Source organism: Ovis canadensis, chromosome 8, assembly GCF_042477335.2.
Source record: "Ovis canadensis isolate MfBH-ARS-UI-01 breed Bighorn chromosome 8, ARS-UI_OviCan_v2, whole genome shotgun sequence".
Classification (NCBI taxonomy): domain Eukaryota; kingdom Metazoa; phylum Chordata; class Mammalia; order Artiodactyla; family Bovidae; genus Ovis; species Ovis canadensis.
Genome location: NC_091252.1, coordinates 100,362,193 through 100,384,288, shown reverse-complemented (window position 1 = coordinate 100,384,288; position 22,096 = coordinate 100,362,193).

The following is a 22,096-nucleotide window of genomic DNA, read 5'->3' as shown; positions in this document are numbered from 1 at the left end:
CATTACTTTACCAACAAAGATCTGTCTAGTCAAAGCTATGATTTTCCACTAGTTATGTATGGATATAAGGTTGGACTGTAAAGAAAGCTGAGTGCCAAAGAACTGATGCTTTTGAACTGTGGTGTTGGAGAAGACTCTTGAGAGTCCATTGGACTGCAAGGAGATCCAGCCAGTCCATCCTAAAGAAAATCAGTCCTGAATATTCATTGGAAGGACTGATGTGGAAGCTGAAGCTCCAATACTTTGGCCACCTGATGCGAAGAGCTGACTCATTTGAAAAGACCCTGAAGCTGGGAAAGATTGCAGGTGAGAGGAGAAGGGGACGGTAGAGGATGAGATGGCTGGATGGCATCACCGACTCGATGGACATGAGTTTGAGTGGACTCCGGGAGCTGGTGATGGACAGGGAGGCCTGGCGTGCAGTGATTCATGGGGTCGCAAAGAGTCGGACACGACTGAGCGGCTGAACTGAACTGAACTGAAGGTAGACACGGATTTAAACCAACCCTCATAGACTGGCGATTCAATTCTTACATGATATGTCTGACGCAGGGTGCAGCATGCTTAGGGCTGGTGCATGGGGATGACCCAGAGAGATGTTGTGGGGAGGGAGGTGGGAGGGGGGTTCATGTTTGGGAACGCATGTAAGAATTGAAGATTTTAAAATTAAAAAAATAAAAAACTAAAAAAAAAAAAAAAGTAAAGTAAAGTAAATGTCAAAAAAATAAATAAATAAATAAACCAACCCTCACCGTGCATTCAAATGTCAGGGCAATGGACTATGTAAGACTGACGTTCAAGTCCAAGAGAACTGCAGGTGCCAAAGGCCTCCGGCTTTTATTCTGAACCTCACTTTGCTGCCTTTTCCTGACTGTCTGCGGCTCCGACCCGCCGGGAGCCTGGAACAGGCTGATCCCTGCTTCTTGGCACAAGAGCACACGAGAGCCTGGAAACCGCAAAGCTGGCCGTTGACAACCTGAAAGGCGGCCACCGACACAGCCCCTGCCTTGCACCCTTCCTGTCCGGCGGCTGCAGGCGCCCACACTTCCCAGGAGCTGGACCGGGAGCAGGTTACCACTGCCCACCTGTGCCGGGGACGGAAATGTCTTTTCCCTGCCTCAACACCCCTGGAAAGAGAAGGTGAGCAAGTGATTCAAACCATATGGGCTATCCTCCTCTGCGACGGCCCTGAAAAGGGGTTTGGAGGCTGTGAAATGACCAGTTGTGTGCCAGGACTGGTGTGGGGGAAGCTGGGCTGTTCACTTTTCCAAGTGGAGGGTCTACCCACGTTTATGGAAAAACCCAGTGCTGTGTCTCTTAAAACATACAGCCTTCTTGCTTCCACAAAAAAGGTGTGAGTCAGCACTTTACCAGCCCTCACAGTTGTGGGCATGCTTTCAAAGTTTCAGAGAGGCAGTTGATTTTGTAACATTGATTCCAAAACTTTGCTTTTTTTCCCTAAGCTCTTTCAATAGTCAATAAAATTGGTCAGAGGAGCCTGCTAGCAGTAATAAAAGATATTTAAGGGTTTTATCTTCTGTTAAAAATAAATGCAGAAGAGAAAGAAAAAGGGGAAAGAGAGAGGCTTGGAGAAGGCATGTCCTTTGAGGTTCTCATATTTAGGAGGGCGTGTAAGAGGAGACCCTGGGTAATAGAAGCTCCATAACAAACATGACATCATGTATATTGTTACTTCTTTCCAGAACTAACTTTTATAACAATATGCATTGTGTGTACATCTTCTAAAAATGCAGGAATTGTGGTCACATTTTACTGTGGTCCTGCAAGTTTGCCTGTCTAATAGGTAAGCAGTAAAGTTTAGAGAAGAATTTATTTTAAAAGTGTGTGGTTTGAAAGGTCTGTCACTGTTCCCGATATGTCTAAGAACAGAAGGGCAGAAAACCTTATATGTTTATTTGCATTTGGGTTTTTAAATGCTTGATATAGATAAAAACTTTTCCAGGGCATCTTCCCAACCCAGGGATCAAACCTAGGTCTCCCGCATTTCAGGCAGATTCTCTACTATCTGAGCCTCCAGGGAAGCCCCCTCTCCCTTTCTTTATTTTGATAGATAAAAACTACCCTTAAAAACGAAGAATCAGATGGGTATGCTACACTATTGCTAACCAGCGGTATTAATTTGAATTTGCCTTTTCATTAAAGAGAATACGGTTCTATTCAAAATAAAATTCTCTCTTTTTTTTTCCTGTTGAAAGTCTGAGGGTAAATTTTTAGGCTGTGAAACAGCAAGTCAAGCATTTTTTGTGTGGATACAGACAGAAAGGATCTTTGTCCTGTGAAAGCTACCAAAATCTAAAATCGTCAGGCTAATCTTTATTATTTTGGAGATTAATTTATTCACAATTTAAAACGTCATTTTCAGCAGGAGATATAGCGACTTGGTAAAGAATTCCAAAAATAAGGAATGCCAAGGCTTCATCTTTCAGATGTCGTAAGGGACACTGTTCAGCACATCACAGGGAATCGCCACACGTCAGGGCTCAGCTAAGGTAACTTGCACGTCTCTGGAACAACTAAGGTTTAAAAACTTTGCGCTGTCAGTTAGGCAGTTGATTGTATTTTCCTTGGAAAACCAGAACCCAATTTCAAGGTGTTTAGCAACTAATGGTACATTTTCTGTGTACTGACCCAGCTTCCACATGTATTTTGTATTTCCTCTCCTGTTGTCTCTCGTCCCCCAATTCCTATTATTTATTTCTGGTTGTACGTATACTATTCTTTATCTTTTTGTTCTTGATTATACACTTACTGTTCTTCATCTTTTTGCCCTCGTGACTTCTGGTACGGTCTCTCAGGCTTGGGAACTGCCTTATGACACGCGGTCATCACCTCTCTTCTGCTCTCCTCTTACTTAGCTGCCTAATTGCTTTCTAATTGCTTTCCAAGTTTCAGTTCAGTGATGGTAGATAATCTTTGTGGAGTTTTCACAACTCTCTTGGGAAGCGCTAGGGACTCCTTTTCCTTTGCACCATGGATTTCACCCCTTACTTTTCCAGGCTGAAGGTCGGATCAGTTTGTTACTGAGTCACAAATACTGCCGGGTGACTGATGGAGGGATAACTGCTTCTGTTGGATATAGTTCATGCATGGTCTACTCTCGCATAACTGAGGAGCATAAGGGTTCTATTTTTCAGGGATGGCAGCTGTGGACCCGCCTTCCTCCCATTGGCCCGACCAGGATGATACCAGAAAGATTCCAGATTATGTCCATATCTGTATCAACACACTTTGCTGACAAAGGTCTGTATAGTCAAAGCTGTGGTTTTCCCAGTAGTCACATATGTATGCGAGACTTGGACCATAAAGAAGCCTGAGCATGGAAAATCGATGCTTTCCAATTGTGGAGAAGACTCTTGAGAGTCCCCTGGACAACAATGAGATAAAACCAGTCAATCCTAAAGGAAATCAGTCCTGAATATTCATTGGAAGGACTGATGATGAAGCTGAAACTCCAATATCTGGCCACCTAATGCAAAGAGTCAACTCCTTGGAAAAGACCTGATGCTGGGAAAGATTGAAGGCAGGAGGAGAAGGAGATGACAGAGGATGAGATGGCTGGATGGCGTCACTGACTCAATGGACATGAGTAAACTTCGGGAGATGGTGAAGGACAGGGAGGCCTGGCGTGCTGCAGGCCACATGGTCACAAAGAGTCGGACATGAAAGAGCGACTGAACAGCAATATCAGTGCCCTACAAACAGGATCCAGAGCGCCTTTAAGAAGCCAGTTAGAGTCTGTGTTATTTGCTTTGTATACCCCTAAAACTTTGAGCCAAATTCAAAGTGTATCCATTGTAGCAGGAAGTAAAGCCATTTTTAGTAAAAATGTGCTTAGATTTCTGGTTCAACAAGTTGCTCTGGGCTGTGTGGAGGCTTTCAGTGCAGTAATATTTGATAGCCATGAGTTCCTGAGAGCGTCAACAGTTGGTTCTTTATCCCTCCACATGTGGAATGCCGAAACTGTAGAATGTATGATATTTTTAAACTTGCTATTTCTACATGCTACTGAAATATATCAGAGCTGGGCTACAGGCTGTGAGCTAGACCATTCACACCTCCCACATTTAGCATTTTCTTGTGTTCTCGTAAAGAACTGGTTTTCAAATATAGGAGGAAGAGAAATCCATGAAATCGGAAATATTTACAAAATTCAGAGGTACATGTGATTCTGGTTATTTTAACTACAGAAGTTTTGTTCAGAAAAAATCTGTGGAAAAAAATTTTGGGTGGTTGAAATCTTCAGCTTGCAAGAGTTTATGCATTCATGATTTTAAGAAATAACCTCAGTTTCACAATACTTCATAGTGTCAGATGGATACTTATTAGAAATTGCTTAAGTGTATGTATTCTGAGATAACTTTCTAGAAAAAAGGGAAAAACCCAAAGAAATGACTTTTTAAAATATTTATTTTTATTTATTTGGCTGCATGGGGTCTTAGTTGCAGTTTGTGGGATATTAGTTCCCTGAGCACGTTTTGAACCTCAGTCCCTCGCTTTGGGAGCTTGAAGTCTCAGCTACCGAACCACGAGGGAAGTCCCTTATTATTTAAATAGTAGCAATCGTCAAAATGTTGAGTTTGTGTCAAAGTGTTAAAAGTTTTGTGCTTTTTTTTAATCAGCTCTAGAAGAATATACAAAACCGCTGTGTAGGTAGCCACTATTTTATCATGAATAAAGTGGGAAGGTCGCAGAGGAGTTTTATTATTCGGTAGGAAGAGGACTGGGTGGGCAGCTGGAGGCACAGGTGTGACCACTGCCCTTTAATGGGCTCCAGACCCGGCCCCCTGTGACGATCGGCTGATTCCACCAGCAGAGGCGACTCCAAGTGTTCCCTTTTAATTTAGAGAGCTGAATGGACATCTCCTCAGCTTTGCCTGCTGACGCCAATGGTTCTTGCTTAGCACAGGAAGGTGCAGATAGAGGAGGGGCAGCCCACTAGGTCTGTGGGCATCGCCACCCGCGGCTTCGGCCACTTAGACCCTTCGGGTCAAGGGGTCACGGAGACATGCTCCCAGAGCAACCTTCCAGGACTGGTGACTTTGCGTCTGTTAGAGCCGGGCATCAGATACCGATTTGATAAGTCAGTTCCCACCTGAATGCAAGAAAACCACACCAGTGTGTACTGAAATGTGTTCTGGGGTTAAGATGCCACCAGTAGATAATTCTCAATTTCTAGACCAAGACAAGGAAAAAGAAGAAAATGCAAAAGGCCCCTAAAGGGAAGATATTTGGTCAAATTCTTTTCCAGGAACTTACTTAGAAACCTTGTAATTGATGGCTTTGTTCCCCTTCATGTGGGGAATAAAATGGAATTTAAAAACTATGTCCATTAAGGCCATTCGGCCAAGATCTGAGTGTTCTCCCTGAGAAATAACTCACACACAACTCAACAAGGGAAGACATTGTGTTATTGGCAAAATTCTAGGGAGGGGCCTGCCTATGTCCAGAAAGTGGGCTTGCTTGCCAACTGTGTGTCAGCCGGGCGGGGCGAGGGGCTCCCCTCCTGCTCAGTGTCTGACCATCACCCCAGCCCACCGCGTCCACCTCAGGGGCCCAGAGCCCAGCCCTCTGCACAGTGCCGCGTGGTCTCTCGAGGGGTTAACCGTGTCCAGGAGCCGCTGCCCGGGGTGCTGTCTCCCTGGAGAGAGCCTGTGGGTGCAGCTACATGTGGGGGGGTTGCTTTGGTAAAGTTGCACGTGGAGAGAGTCCCCGGGCGGAGGGCAGACTCCAACCCCAAGGAGGGACAGGATCAGGAGAGCAGTGGTGGGGCGGACCCCAGGGTGGTGGGCGAGATGGTCAGGCGGTGGGGTTGACTACAGAGAGCCACGCGCAGGCAGCGAGCCAGCGGGGCAGAGGGAACTCAGAGCAAACCCCGCCTGGATCAGAGCAGCCAAGCGAGGAAGAGCTGCAGGCGCAGGCTGGGTCACCGCGTCTCACGTGGGACAGCGGTAGCCGCAGGCACACTAGCTAACAAGGTGCCCAAAGCCCAGGCAAGCAGCAGGCTTGCCATTTCATCCAGAGCCGGGCAGGTGCGGACCCCGATACATGCCCTTCGGGGACAACACGAGCGGGCTGTACCCTACTCTGTGACAGTGTTTTCCTTGGTCCTTGATTACCTCTAACACCCGCCCCATGACTCCATTCTACATAAAATAACTGCTGTGTGTGCACTCAAGCACAAAGCTCTTTTTATCCCTTAAATTGTCAGCCCTCTGTTTTGATCAATGGCAGCTATGAATGAGGTGAGGGGGAAAACTGATTCTCAGAAAATACACCCTTTTCTTCAGGAGTGACACACTTATTCAGACTTTTTATGTTTTTATGTCGGTAAATCGTTTTGATCTCAAGGTTTAATGATACACAAATAAAAACCTTTTATATATTCCTTAATTTTTAATTTTGCTTTTAATTTTTTTCATGTCTTCCTGTCAATTATAGAGCATTCTGTGTCTTTCAATAGGACTGTTATTCTAACAAAACTGATACTGAGTAAATTCTTCAACCTAAGCATCTTGTTGAAAAAAAAAAGTCTCTTGAAAATTTGTACAGGCCATACATTCTTTAAAAAAAAAGTCAAGGTCATCAAAGACAAAGAAAGACCAAGACAATGTTCCAGATTACAGGAGGCTAAATGGAGCACCGAGGAATTGAAGCTTTTGAATGGTGGCGTTGGAGAAGACTCTAGAGAGTCCCTTAGACTGCAAGGAGATCCAACCAATCCATCCTAAAGGAGATCAGTTCAGAATATTCATTGGAAGGACTGATGCTGAAGCTGAAACTCCAATACTTTGGCCATCTGATGCGAAGAGCTGACTCATTGGAAAAGACCCTGATGCTGGGAAAGATTGAGGGCAGGAGGAGAAGGGGACGGCAGAAGATGAGATGGTTGGATGGCATCACCTACTCAATGGGCATGAATTTGAGCAAACTCCGGGAGATAGTGCAGGAGCAGGAAGCCTGGAATGTTGCAGTCTGTGGGTTCACAAAGGGTCAGAGACAACTTAGTGGCTGAAAAAACGAGAGTACTACGTGTCTTTATCCACGTTCAAATATTATGTTTATGCCTCTGTTGTATCACACACTGCCTTTTATTATGAAAAGTTCTGTAGGAAGCTGTCCATTCTACTGGATTTTGAGACCTTTGCAGAAGCGGATGGGGTGGGGGTGGAGGCGGGGGGAAGGTGTGCACCTTTCGGATAGAGGCAGCCTGTACATGTTTGCACAACTCCTTGTCAAGTTCTCCCATCTCTCCTCCTCTCTAAACTTCGGCATTTAAAACTGTCTCCTCCGGGGTTTCCTGGTGGCCCAATGGCTAAGACTCCACACTCCCGATGCAGGAAGCCTGGGTTCCATCCCTGCTCAGGGAACTAGATGCCACGTGTAGCAACGGAGAGTTCATGCGCTACAACTAAAGATCCCTCGTGCCCCACAGCTAAAAATAAAAAAGGATCTCAGAGGCCTCAGCGAAGATTGAAGACCCTGCATGACTCAAGTAAGACTAACACAGACAAACATATAAACATTAAAAAACAAACAAACAAACTCTCCCCTCTGCTCGCCTCTCATTTCACCCAGATGAAGCAGAGCTGTGAGGGTCCTGATCAGGGTTCTAATTAGGTCAGGTTCTGCCTCAGCACAGGAACAGCTTTCTCGAAAGGACTGTTGACATATTTGAAGGCTGAGAGAGGTTTGCTGGGACCATCTCACTGGGCCACAAGCAGATCAGTGTTGCTCTTACTTCCAAGTGAGTGTCCATAGGTTTAAAAAAAAAAGTTTTGTTTTTTTTTCAACATCGGAAACATTTTGTCTTGGGGTGTGGCTGATTAACAACGTTGTGGTAGTTTCAGGCGAGCAGCAAAGCGGCTCAGCCACATGTACAGTGTCTGCAGGTTTAAAAGTTATCCGAGCAACATGTTTCTCCTTGGTGTTGGCCTCTGGACCAGCAGTGGTCCACTGTGCTCCTACCCCGACCCACAGCTCTGGGGAGCCGGGCTGCTCCCTCCAGTGACTGGGTCACGAGGTCACGACTCCGCCTTGTCTCTGCTTGCCGGTCTCTCCTGCCATCTTCCAACCCTCTCCGTCTCTGTGCACCGTCTCAGGATCCCCACTGACCGCTCTCTCCCTGGCTGCATCTCTGCTTCTGCCCACTGACTCTCTACGTCTCGTGGTTATTTTTCCCAAGGAAAGACCTGCCTTTGGTTCAGACACCAGTCCCTGGTCTGGTGGATGGCATATTAATACAAAGCAGGTTTAGCAAGCAGCTTTCACATTTTTTAGGAGCTCTGTTAGTCATTGGCGATTAGAGACGGGCCCCCTTCTCTGCAACCTGACACCGGGTGGGCTGTTGTAACTAGAGAAGCTAAGGTCGGTTCTGCCTCACGTGCCTTTATTAACAGACAGACCTCAAAGCGGACGCACAGCTGGATCTTTCGGTCCTAGGGGCATCCCTTCCACAAGTCCTCGGGTTCAAGTGGTGAGCCCAGCAGTACCCGCGTTAGGACCTGTCTTCTTGGGGCGGGGGTGGACAGCTCTCGTCCTTGGACCTTGTTAGAGGTAGTAGTAGTGTTAATCACTCAGTCATGTCTGACTCTTTGCGACCCCATGGACTGAAGCCCACCAGGTTCCTCTGTCGATGGAATTCTCCAGGCAAGAATTCTGAAGTGGGCAGTCATCCCCTTCTCCAGGGGATCTTCCTGACCCAGGGATCAAACCCAGATCTCCCACATTGCAGGCAGATTCTTTACCATCGGAATCACCAGGGAAGCCCCACCTCTTGTTAGATGGAGAATTTCAGACCTAGAGCACTACTCCACAAGTGCTAGGTGACCCGGTTTACAGATTTTTCTACCTTGTTCATTCAAGGGCAGTGGAATCCGTAAAACTTTCCTATTCAATTACATTTAAAATTTTCATTCATTTTATCAAGGAAAAATTGCTAACTAAAGAGATAGGTATGAAAGATTTATGTAACAATGCCTCAAAATCTTGCTATAACTACCTCTGAAGTACAGATTTCTGATTAGTTAACTGCCTCCTAAGTACCCCTAGATTAAAATTAACTTTTATGCACTTCCATTGGCCACTTCCTTTATTCTGAGGTAGTTGAAGATTTGTTATGAATGGTGATCTGATGTTGGCTGAATGGTCTTTAGCTGCTTCCAACATCCTTAAGAAAATTGGGGTCAGTAGGCACTTTAATAATTTCCATTATATATAGTCCCATCCAAAAAGGAAATGAAATTAGCAAGATGTGGTTTCTCACTGACCTCACAGTGGTGCAATATTAATGGCACAGCGGGGGATGGCCTGGGTCGAGTCATTCATAACCCTACTTTCTCCTTTGTCCATTTTGAAAATGAAAACCTGAGTTACACATCCCCCCACCCCCCACCAATTTCAAAGTTTCTAAGGCATGGCAGTTTCCATCCACTTCATTCATAAGTTTGTGTTCTCTGACTCCTTTTCCCATCTTGATTTTGCCTCATTTAACCTCTCCTTTCTTTTTTTTTTTTAACCCAGATAACGGGCATCACTGATGGCTCAGACAGTAAAGAATCTGCCTGCAATGCAGGAGACCCAGGTTCAGTCCCTGAGTTGGAAAGATCCCCTGGAGAAGGGAATAGCAATCCACTCCAGTATTCTTGGCTGGAGAATTCTCTGGACAGAGGAACCTGGCGGGTTACAGTCCATGGGGTCCCAAAGAGTCCAACACAACTGAATGACTAACACTTTCACTTCTCAAAGATAATTCCGGTAGAGGTTTTCCCCCCACTTCATCCACTCATTCATCAAACATTTACTGAGTACTTGGGTGGAGAAGTTTCCTCGCCCATTGACCTAGCAGCCTGTGGCCCCAGGAGAGAAGAAGGAACATGGACTTGGGTGGAGGGCAGAGCTCTGGGTTTAGCCCCAGGGTTTTGCTGTTGCTTAGTCATTAAGTTGTATCTGGCTCTTTGTGGCCCCATGGACTGTAGCCCGCCAGGCTCCTCTGTCCAGGCGATTCTCCAGGTGAGAATGCTGGAGCAGGTTGCCATTCCCTTCTCCGGGGGATCTTGCCAACCCAGGGGTTGAACCTGCCTCTCCTGCATTGCAGGCAGGCTCTTTAACACTGGGCCACTGCAGACGCCCAGGATTTAGCCTCTGGGTGTCCTGTTTCCTTTTTCCTGCTTCCTGCTTGTCTGGTGCCTGAGGAGCACACCCAGCTCACAACCAGCAGAAACAAAGGAACCTCTGACCAAGTGTCAGACGTAGAGACCAAGAGGCAAGATCACAGAGCCACATGTTTTGCTTAAAAGATTGTCTTGTTTAGGCTACTATAACAAAACACCACAGACTGGGTGGCTTATAAACCACAGAAATGTATTTCTCAATCTGGAGGCTGGAAGTTTGAGATCAGGGTACCCACACGGTTGAGTTCTGGTGAGAATCCTCTTTGGGGGGGGTCACAGACTGCTAAGTTCTCATTGTTTTCACATAGCTGGAAGGGGCGAGGGAGCTCTTTGGGATCTCTTTTATAAGGCCACTAACCCCACTCACAGGGGACCACTCACACTCATCACTGCCAAAGGCGCCATCTCCTAATACCATCTTCATGGAGGTCAGGGTTTCAGTGGGTGGATTTGGAGAGACAAAAACACTCAGGCCATAACAAAGAGTAATGATTCTGGTGTGAGAGCGGGCAAGCTGGAGGGCTGAGAAATGACCCACAGAGAGACAAATATTTGAAAGGAGCCTGGATCTCACCTTAAGGGATGCTTTCTGCCCAATGACAAGGGAGTGGTCCAGCTGCCCTGGAGGGACCGCTGCCCAGTCACACTTCACCTGGGGCCTTGGTGCCCTCCCACACGTCGGGACACATGTAAGCAAGACCCTGACCAGAGCCCGGGTGCGCGTACATCTTATGGTGATACTGGAGCCAGAGGCAAATCCCGCCCCTGGCCACGGAGGAACAGGACGAATCCCACTGGGAACGTTCGTAAAGACCAGGCCAATTGTTTCAGTTGGTTATTTCTAACACCTGGAGTTTAAGGTGCCAAAATGCAATTTGTTTTCGATAGGAAGAAAGGCAGCTACTTAGAGTGAGAGAAGGCAGGTAGATTTCACTGGGACTTTTGTCCAGAAAAGAGTCACCGATGATGAGAGTTGCCTAAGTTTGATGAGTTCAGTTCAAGCTCTGGACCAGGCAGTGTGACTCACACAGGAATAAAAGGAGGGTGGATTGGAAGGGGAAAGCTGGAGCCTACAGACAGATTATACCTGGGGTAAGAGCTCCAGGGTCTACCTTTACCAAGGCCTTTGAAACTGTTTTAATCATACTTTCATTCAGCACCCAATGCACACATTTAAATATAGTATTAAAAGACGTCTTTCTCCTCATCAAACTCTAAGGCCCAGATGGCTTTACTGATATTAAATAAGTCTATTACACCATCAGTGAACCCTTAATTTTTACTTCATAATAAGTTATTTTCCTCCAAATATAAAAAGACAAAAAAATTGTGTTTTTCATTCTGTAGTTAGCTAGGAACAATTCAAGAGAAACAAATTACAAGCATAGTTCATTTTGAACACAGTTGTAAATATCTTAAATGAGATATAGCTAAGAAAATCCAACATGTTTTTAAAAAGGAACAATAATTAAATGACTTTTTCATGAATGCAAGATGGTTCACCTTTGGGGAACGTGTCAGTGGAACTCATCGCATTAGCTGTCAGCTAACATTCAAGTGTAAAACACGTGGTTATCCGAGGTGATGCAGAAAATGCTCTTGATAAATCTGACACACATTTGTAGTGAAAATTGTTAGCAAACTAGAAGTAGAAACTTCTTCGGTTGTTAAAGTTATATACCTTGAAAGTCACAACATACTTTATCCTTCTGAAGGTCATTTTAATATTTCCTCTAAACTTGTGAGCAAGGCAAAGATGTCCATCACTACTCCTACTATTTAACATTCGTACTTAAGCTCCTGACCAATGCGCTAAGGGGGGAAAAAAAAAAGAAGAAGAAATAAGGACTGGAAGGAACAGATAAAACTGTTATTTGAAGATGATATGATCATTTATCCCCCCTAAATCCAACTATTCGAATGAATGGAAGAATTCACCAGCATTTTCAGATACGAGACTTGTGAGGGGGCTTCGTGGGTGATTCAGCGGCTAAGAATCTGCCCGACAATGTGGGGGATGCAGGTTCAGCCTCTAGTCTGGGGAGAGCCCCCGTGCTGTGAGGCAGCAGAGCTTGCTTGCCACAGCCACTCAAGTCCGTGCTCTAGCCTGTGCTCCACAGCGGGAGAAGCCACTATGGTGAGAAGTCCATACACCACAACTGCAGGAAGCCTGCAGGCAGCAAGGGGACCCAGAGCAGCCAGACATAAGACAAATAAAATAAAAAAGTTCAGAAGGACTCGTGAAATCTCACCATACCTCTACAATGACAACACTAGCTGGAAAATATAATAAAAATATTATTCCAAGCAGCAGTCAAAACTCCAGAGTACATAGGGATTAATCATTAATGCATAGAAACTTTATAGAAGACATTTTAAATTGAATGAATGACAATGGAGAAATGGGGAGACAGTCCACACTCTTGAGCAAGACATATCGAAAAAGAATGCTAGTTTTCTCCAAGCTGATGAATCACAAGCTGGAATCAAGATTTCCAGAAGAAATATCAGTAACCTCAGATATGTAGAAGATACCACTCTAACGGCAGAAAGTGAAGAGGAACTAGAGTCTCTTGATGAGGGTGAAAAAGGAGAGTGAAAAAGCTGGTTTAAAACTCAGCATTCAAAAAACTAAGATCGTGGCATCTGGTCCCATCACTCTATGGCAAATAGATGGGGAAAAAGTGGAAATAATGGCATCTTTTACTTTCTTGGGCTCCCAAATCACTGCAAATGGTGACTGCAGCCATGAAATTAAAAGACACTTGCTCCTAGGAAGAAAAGTTATGACAAACCTAGACAGCATATTAAAAAACACAGATATCATTTTGCTGACAATTTTCCATGTAGTCAAAGATATGGTTTTACCAGTAGTGATGTACAGATATGAGTTGGACCATAAAGAAAGCTGAGCACCGAAGAACTGATGCTGTTAAACTGTGGTGCTGAAAAAGACTCTTGAGAGTCCCTTGGGCTGCAAGGAGATCAAACCAGTCAGTCCTAAAGGAAATCAACCCTGTATATTCATTGGAAGGACTGATGCTGAAGCTGAAACTCCAATACTTTGGCCACCTGATGTGAAGAGCCGATTCGTTGGAAAAGACGCTGATGCTGGGAAAGATTGAGGGCAGGAGGAGAAGGGGACGACAGAGGATGAGATGGTTGGATGGCATCACCGACTCGATGGACGTGGGTTTGGGGAAACTCAGGAGACAGTGAAGGACAGGGAGGTCTGGCTGCTGCAGTCCACGGGTCACAGAGAGTCAGGCTCTGCTTAGTGACGGAACAACAATACCCCACAGTATCCAGAATGAGCTCCTTTATTTCAAGTCAACTGACTGTAAATGTGAAGCACATCAACTAAATACCTTCACAACAACACTGTGATCAGTGCTTGATCCAATAGCTGGGCAGTAAAGCCTAGCCAAGTTGACCTATAAAACTAAATGTCACACTGAGTAACCCACGTTTATGTTACTGATTAATTGTACTGCCTTACTGACTATGGAATTCACCAACCAATATGGAAATACCTCAGAAAGTTCCTATCAGTTCTGGCTAGACATCAAACACATGTCAAATTGCTGAGCAGGGAAGTGGTATGCGGAATGGAGATGAAAGGGAATAAATTAACAAGTCCATAAATAAGTAAATAAACGAAAGAAGAAAAGGGCTTTGCATAGCAGTGATGACACTGTGCCAAGAACTTAGGAACGTAACCTACCCTTTACGCTTGATGCCAAAAACAGAAGTTTTTTTAAAAATTGCTGGCCATGATTCCTAGACACTTAAAGAAATGCCAACCTACCTTTACACATAGAGACTTTACAGAAATGCTTATAAGACCTTTACCTAAAATAGCCAAAACCTAGCAAAACATCCCAAACATTTATCAATAGGTGAAAGGATAAAAATTGTGGTTTCCATACAAGGGAAATCTACTTTACTGATACATGTAATGACATGGATGAATCTCATAAAGAAAACTTATCCCGATCAAAAGCTAGACCTGAGACTAAAGTGGATGAGTCCGTTTACGTTTAGAGGCAGAGCTGGAGAGGGCACTCTCACCCAGGATGGCCAAAAGCACACCCATGGCTGCAGGCGATGACGGCCACACGGTGACGTCACTGCTGTCACGTTTGGGAGACGAAGACGTTCATCGCAGTGGTGACTCCATGGGGGTATACACCAAATTCCATTGAAGGCAGATTATAAACAGTCCTCAGTCACCTGCCATAATCCAGCGGGCAGACTCCAGGACGGTGGGAAATGAGGAGGCGTGGAAAGAAATGCAGCCCGTCAGTCCCCCAGGTTGATCTCTGAATTAATAATATTTTAAACTGTTAACTGCATTGAATAATGCAGGTGGGAGGCGGGAAAGACTCCTCGGGTCTCGGACGTCTCCAGTGTGTTTGCTTGTTGGCGGTGGATGTGCCAACGGGGCAGCATCTTCCAGGAAACTGATCACCAGAAGGTGTTTGTATCAGACAACATTTGACATTGGCGATAAAAGAAAACTCTTTTTTTCCCCTCATTTTTCATTTATTTATTTGGCTAGTTGTGGCATGTGGGATTTAGTTCCCTAGCTAGGGATAGAATCGTGTCCCCTGCATTGGAAGCCTGGAATCTTAACCGCTGGACCACAGGGAAGTCCCAAAGTCTACTTTTTAACGCACTGAACTCTTTACATATTTGAGGATGGCTGTGATTTTTTTTCAAGCCAAACATCACCCATGACTTACCCGTTACTTGAGCCTTGCCCAATAAACAACAATTTTGATATTTCCTATGGCACCATGGTAAAGAACCTGCTTGCCAAGCAGGAGATGTGGGTTCAGTCCCTGGGTTGGGAAGATCCCCTGGAGGAGGAAATAGCAACCCACCTGGTATTCTTGCCTGGAAAATTCTATGGACAGAAAAACCTGGAGGACTACATGGGGTCCCACAGAGTCGGACGCGACCGAGCAACTAACACTTTCACTTCTCAGAGATAATTCTGGTAGAGATTTTTTTTTCACTTCATCCATTTATTCATCAAACAGGCTACCCTCACCCCAGGACTCAGGCTGCTCACAGTGGGGTTTGTACAACGTTGCTGACGTCCCTTGAGAAGGAGCCTGCAGACCCCACTGCAGCTCTGGGTGGAATGCCACAGCAGAGTTAACATCGCCTCTCTTCTCAACAAGGCTTTTAATGTAGCCCAAGAGCATAGCTGGAGTGGGTTTCTGGTCAGTGGATTATGCCAAAGCTGCCCTTGGAATCCTAGAGTTTCTAACTCCCCAGATCTCTTAATTATAAACTGCCGTTAAGTTGTGCTGTCTTGGGGCAAAATTCAAACGCAAGACTTGATGCGATAGATATCACATTTCATTGTTTGGGATTTAGACCAATATGTCAGACTGCTAAGGTTTTTGCTTTTTGTTTTACTTGGTTTTGAATCCAACCCTCACATTTACCATCCATGGGAGCATTCCATAAATGCTACACTCAGATCACTTTCTTCCGAGAATGGTTTCTAAGGCTGTAGACCGTATTAAACGCTTTGTGGCATTCCACTGGAAACGTCTTTCCATAGGGCTGTGGGCGCTCACTCGTGTGACTCTTTGCAACCCCATGAACTGTAGCCTGCCAGACTCCTCTGTCCGTGGGGTTCTCCGGGCAAGAGTACTAGAGTGGGTTGCCATCTCCTGCTCCAGGGGACCTTTCTGACACAGGGATCGAACCCAAGTCTCTTGCATCTTTGCACAGGCAGGCAGATTCTTTACCACCATGCCACCTGGAAGCCAGTTTCCATAAGGCACTGTACCATTAACCAGGTACCAAGCTTGCTATGGATCCACTAATTTTTACTGTTATTCAACCTATATAGAGGTGTTTTCCTTAATAAATAAGGACAATGCATTTAAAAATATCAAACACACTGAGAGGGGAATTTCATGATTGTTAATGTGATTTTTATTATACTTGAAAGTAATTTTCTTTCTATAGGAGACTATGTCTGAAATCATTGTGAAAATTAATGAGAAAATGTGACTCTGTGTGTCTTTCACAGACAGACACTTTCTGGAAAAGTCATATGAAGATGGATGGTCAAGGTGTGGACAAGTAGGAGCTGATGGGCACCGAAGAGTTGTTTCAACAGGAAGATTTCAATGCAAGTCAGACTCACGGAGCCCGAGTGAGCTCGAGGGACTAGAAAGGGACGTTCGGGCAGGTGTGAAATGAGTATAAGGGAAGCTGGTTTACTACTATGAACCTGTTCATCCTGAGAAGTACTGTTCGAATTAATGTTGTAGGTGGGGATGGAGAACTGTGAGAGGAATGACGTTGGTACCTTATTTAAAGCAATGAGCAAGGAGGAAAGAGAAGGGCTGGTTAAAGTCAGAGATTTTAAGGAAGTGAAGACTTGGCGTGAGTGTCCTCAGAAGTTGAGGACAAAATGGGCTGAAGCCTTGAGAGGTGAGACTGAGGATGGGCTCACAAATCCACAGTGACGAGAAGACCGCAGAGGAAACCGGAGCGCGTGTGCCAAGTCCCTTCAGTCGTGTCTGGCTCTTTGCGACCCCGTGGACTGTAGCCTTCCAGGCTCCTCTGTCCATGGGGTTCTCCAGGTAAGAACACTGCAGTGGGTTGCCATTTCCTCCCCCAGGGGATCTTCCCGACCCAGGGGTCGGACCCGGGTCTGTCATGTCACCTGCATTGGCAGACGGGTTCTTTACCACTAGTGCCGTCTGGAAAGCCAGAGAAGATGGCAGGTGTACTTCCATCGGGTCAGGACGCAGCTGGAAGCTTCCCAGGGTGAGAGAGAGGCCTGAGGAAAACGCAGGGGGAGTTGCACGCTGTCTCGCTGTCACTGAAAACACGGGCGGGAGGTCCCCGGGGAGAGGAAACCAGGCTCCTGCTGTGCGCAAGGGGCCCTGAGCATCCGGGGCCTGGGCTCGCCGGCCAGCAGCGCAGCTTTCCATGGGGCTTCGTCACCCTTCTTGTTTCCATCTCTGGTTTTGGATACTGGGCCTCAAGCCCTGAAGTTAAACTAAACAGCCAGCATAGCAGCAGAAGTTTCAGATGAAAGCAAATGCTAGATAAATGAGATTTTTTAAAGAAACCGTTTCCTCTTCATGTGAATTGTGCTGCTTTGGGATGCCTTTCCCCCCTCAGGGATAACAAAATGACCATAGGTTTCGCTGCGATTTTCCTACTTGGTTTATTTGCACACTACAGTGACAAAGAGGTGTTACTGTTCAGTGAGCCTAACCGGGGACACTATTGGTCTTCACACACAAAGTGCAAATAAGATTAATTCACAGACCTTAGCAAGCCAGTGAGCAGCACTGACGCGTCCGTCGTCTTCATCTTCCGCTTCACAGTGTTTCATAGCGCCTCTCTGCAAAACTCCTCATCCTCCTTCGAGACAGAAAACATAAAACCGTAAAAGAATGGATTCAGATATTTAAAAAAAATTAACATTAATACCTTGGGAAATAAATACCAAGTAAAAGTGTCAGGAAGTGTTAACCCTTGACACTCAGTGTTAGACCATCAGTCATGTCCGACTCTTTGCAACCCTATGCCCTGTAGCCCGCCAGGCTCCTCTGCTCAACGGATTCTCCAGGCAAGAATACCAGAGTGAGTCCCCATGCCCTCCCCCAGGGGATCTTCCCGACCCAGGGATTGAACCCAGGTTTCCTGCCCTGCAGGCAGATTCTTTACCATGTAAGCCATCAGGGAAACCCATTCACACTTATTTCCTGTGTTCCTATGTTTTTTTTTACTGCCCTATTCACAGGTTAAGCATAAGACTGAAGATTAAAGAAAGGTTGTGAATTTCCAGGTTGAGAAGATGGTCGAAGATGCATCTGAGTACAGAGAAGCAAAAATGAGCTCACAGGACTGGGCAGAAAGAGGAGCCTGTGGGAGGCGGGCTGAGTGTGGCTTCTCCAGGCTGAGCTCTGCCAATTGACGTCAGCTGCCGCGAGCCTCCCCCAGACACGCCGGGACCAGCTGGGCCGCCCACCTGTGCAGGCCGTGGGCTTGGCGTGAAGACAGTGGGGTACGGCCGTGCAGAGAGAACAGACTCTTAGGATCCCAGGCTGCTTTTAGCAGAAGCCCCGGAGAGAAAATTCCTTGGAGAAAGGATATTCTCTCAAATGCCTTTTCAGTTACATCAATCAAACAGTTCTTAATTTCCAACCAGATTTGAACTGAGGAATACAATCTAGGAGTGAAAACCTTTTGAAAACAAATCATTTTGTTAAGTTCACATTTTAGGGCTCAACTACAAGGCCTTCCGTTATGCGCATGAGAATGTTGTAAAAACCTGGGTCACGTTTGGACAGATGACTAGTCAAGGGGTCCCCAGGTCAGCTGCTAATGAAGTGAAGCAAATTACTGGGCACGAACTGTGGAGCAGGCACCCAGGCCACACCCAGGAGCAAAAGAGGCTATGAAATGTCTTCATTTTATGCCCAGAGAGCTGCCCCCATGGGGTGGGAAGTCTAGTGGAGAAGACAGAAAAAAAAGCAGCATCAGTAAGTGAGCCGCTTCCTATGCTCTGAGACAGAAACGCTGTGAAGAAACGGAGCGGAGTCAGGGGTTTGGAAGAAGTGTTGGGGGGACCGTGATTCCTAACAGAAGGGCGGCGTGAGGGCCTCACTGGTGGACGGCTGGTTATCTGGTCAGCCCACTGAAGAGGGTGTGCAGGGAAGGCGTGCCAGGTAAAGGCCCTGAGGTCGGACCGCGTGCGGTCGCGCCGGGAGCTGTGTCCACAGCGGAGTCAGCGGCCCTAAGGGACTTGTGGTTGTCAGGGCTCAGCCTTGGACTCGGACTGGAGTGGAGAGAGCCACGGTGGGTTCTGCGCAAAGGAGAGCAAGTGATATTATCTCCTTTGCATCTTGAAAGCATCCCTTTGGCGGAAGTCTGGGCGCCTGCCAGGGCAGCAGCCGTGGAAGGGGAGGAGGTGTTCGGATTCTGATGATCTGCCTCTGGGAGCGGGAGCCAACCAGATGAGGTGGAGGGACGGGGGTGGGAAGCGAGAGGAAAGGATGACTCAAGCGAACGCGCGTATGTGGGGCCTCAGCTCCTGGGGAGAAGGCGTTTCGGTGGCGAGCTGGAATTGAAGGGAGATCTATCACCCGCGATGCGTCAAGCGCGGTGCCAGGTGCCAGCTGAAGCAGGAGCTGGGTCAGTATTTTTCCATCCCAGGGAGGATGACCAGGGAGGCCGTTATGACTCTGTGATTTCCAGCTAGCATTTAAACATTCAGATCGAATGCTGTTATATGTGCCCTGGGGCCCCACAGCACACCTGGGGTGCTGAGACCTTCAGCTGCGCTCCGATAGAGCCACCTCCCCCAGAGGATGACACCTGTGACCTCAGGGGCCACTGAGCCCAAAGAGGAGCCTGTGGCCGGGGTCCGGCTGATGGGCATGGAGTCTGAGCTCTTGACTTGAGTGGGTGAGCAGGAAGGCTCTGCTGAGGCCCCTGGGTAAGATCTCTATTTTCTCTTCTGGAAACCAGACAGATATCTTGCTCAATTCCTGCTGAAGTCCAGTTGAGGGTACGCGGGCTCCCAGGAGGATGGAGGGAGTGTGGTTGGATGGGGGGGGGTGCGCCTAGGATCCAGATCTCTGCTGGTGGAGTCTGGAACCTCTGGGGCTCTCACTTCCACAGGACACAGAGGATGCTGACCCGGGCAGTGTTCTTGAGGCCCCCAAGCAAAGTGCCAGTCACCTCATGCAGCAGGGCAGGTCAGAGGCTATGAAATGTCTTCATTTTGTGCCCAGAGAGTTGCATGGCTGATGTAACATCTTCCAGGGAACCGTGTGCCATAAACCCACAGAGTTTAGATTTGTTGACCGTAGGTTTACACACCGGTGGGAGGGGAAGGAGAGGATGGGATGAATTTGGAGGTTGGGATTGCCGTGTATTCACTACCCCAGGTGCAATAGGAAGCTGCTCTATAGCGCAGGCAGCTCAGCTCAGTGCTCCGTGATGATTTGGAGAGATGGGACGGATGGGGGAGGAAGGGAGGCCCGGGAGGGCGGGAACACCTGTGTACAGACAGCCGGTTGACTTCCGCGTTTAGTAGAAACCAGTATAACACGGACAAGCAGTTATACTCCAATAAGATGTTTAAACATTCAGTAGTCAAGGACTCTTCTAGAAACTGCCATTTGTTATGAGGTCTACCTACCAGCATGTTCAAAAAGGGATCAGACCAGGCCACTTCCCCTTTACCTTTTCTTCAAATGTCTCCCCACTATCTGCCTACTCTCCCTGGAATGCTTTCCAGGGACATAACATCCTAGCAAGACCCCAGAAGACGGTGCAAACATACAGCTAGGCTGACCTGGAATTTTGGAAAAGTGATGGATTTTTCCAGTAAGGGAAGCAGGAATGGCAGAGCTGCCATGCTAGGTGGTGGTGGAGGGATCTTGGAGAAGTGGTCATGAGTGGCTTCACAACTGAAGTCCAGAACATCCACAAGCAGATCATGTTTTGCACAATGTCCAGACAATACCCATCCACTGCGTAAATACAGGACGTGCAGGGAACTTATAGTTCGGATGCAGTAATAGGGACTGGATTTACCCTCTTAACTAAAACAACTATCAGTTCAGTTCAGTTCAGTCGCTCAGTCGTGTCCGACTCTTTGCAACCCCATGAATTGCAGCACACCAGCCCTCCTGGTCCATCACCAATTCCTGGAGTTCACCCAAACACACATCCATTGAGTCGGTGATGCCATCCAGCCATCTCATCCTCTGTCGTCCCCTTCTCCTCCTGACCCAATCCCCGCCAGCATCAGAGTCTTTTCCAATGAGTCAACTCTTCGCATGAGGTAGCCAAAATACTGGAGTTTCAGCTTCAGCATCAGTCCTTCCAAAGAACACCCAGGACTGATCTCCTTCAGAATGGACTGGTTGGATCTCCTTGCACAGACAAAGTGTAAAACAGGGTTTACAGACGTCACTCTAGGCAGTGCAGGAGGAAACAAGCAAGGTTCCAGAGGGATCGGATCTCCGGGCTTTCTCATCTTCTAAAGCCATATTGTCTGTATTGCTTGACTCATGGCGCCTTCCTACATCTTCAAGACCAGCACTGCAGCATCTTCAAATCAACCTCTGCCTCCCAATCACAGGGGTTCTTGTGATTACATTTAAGTCCCAGGGAGGTAACCCAGGAGGATTACTTCATCTCAAGGTCCTTAACTCACTCCCACATGCAAAGTTCCCATTACCATAGATGGCAACGCACACAGGTCCCTGGGCTTAGACTTACTTGGGGCCCTTATCTGGCCTATGGTCTTCCCAGGTGGCTCAGTGGTAAAGAATCTGCCTGTCAGTGCAGGAGACGTAAACGACGAGGGTTCTGTCTCTGGATTGGGAAGGTCCCCTGGAGGAGGAAACGGCACCTCACACCAGTGTTCCTGGACAGAGGAGCCTGGCGGGCTACAGTCCATGGGGTCACAAAGAGCCAGACATGACTGCGTGTCTGAGCACTTGCGCACTCAGCTTACGACTACCATCCAGCTTGATATCTTGGCTTTTATATCAGACTCCATCCAACAGCAACAGGATACACATTTTTTTTGAGTACAAATAAAACATTTATCAAGAAAGACGATATTCTGAGCCATAAAGCAAGTCTAGATAGATTTAAGAGAACTGACAGCATAAAAGCATATTCTCCTTTCATGACAGCAAAATATCAGAAATTAATAACAGAAATTACATTGAAAATATCCAAATATTTGAAAACAGAACAAAGCATTCTAAGTAACCAGGGGTAAAAGAAGAAACCATCAAGAAAATTTGAAAACTGCTAAATTGTATAAAATTGAAAGCGCCAACGTGCCATCATTTGTGGCAATCAGATAAAGCTGTGCCTAGAGAGTAACTTTT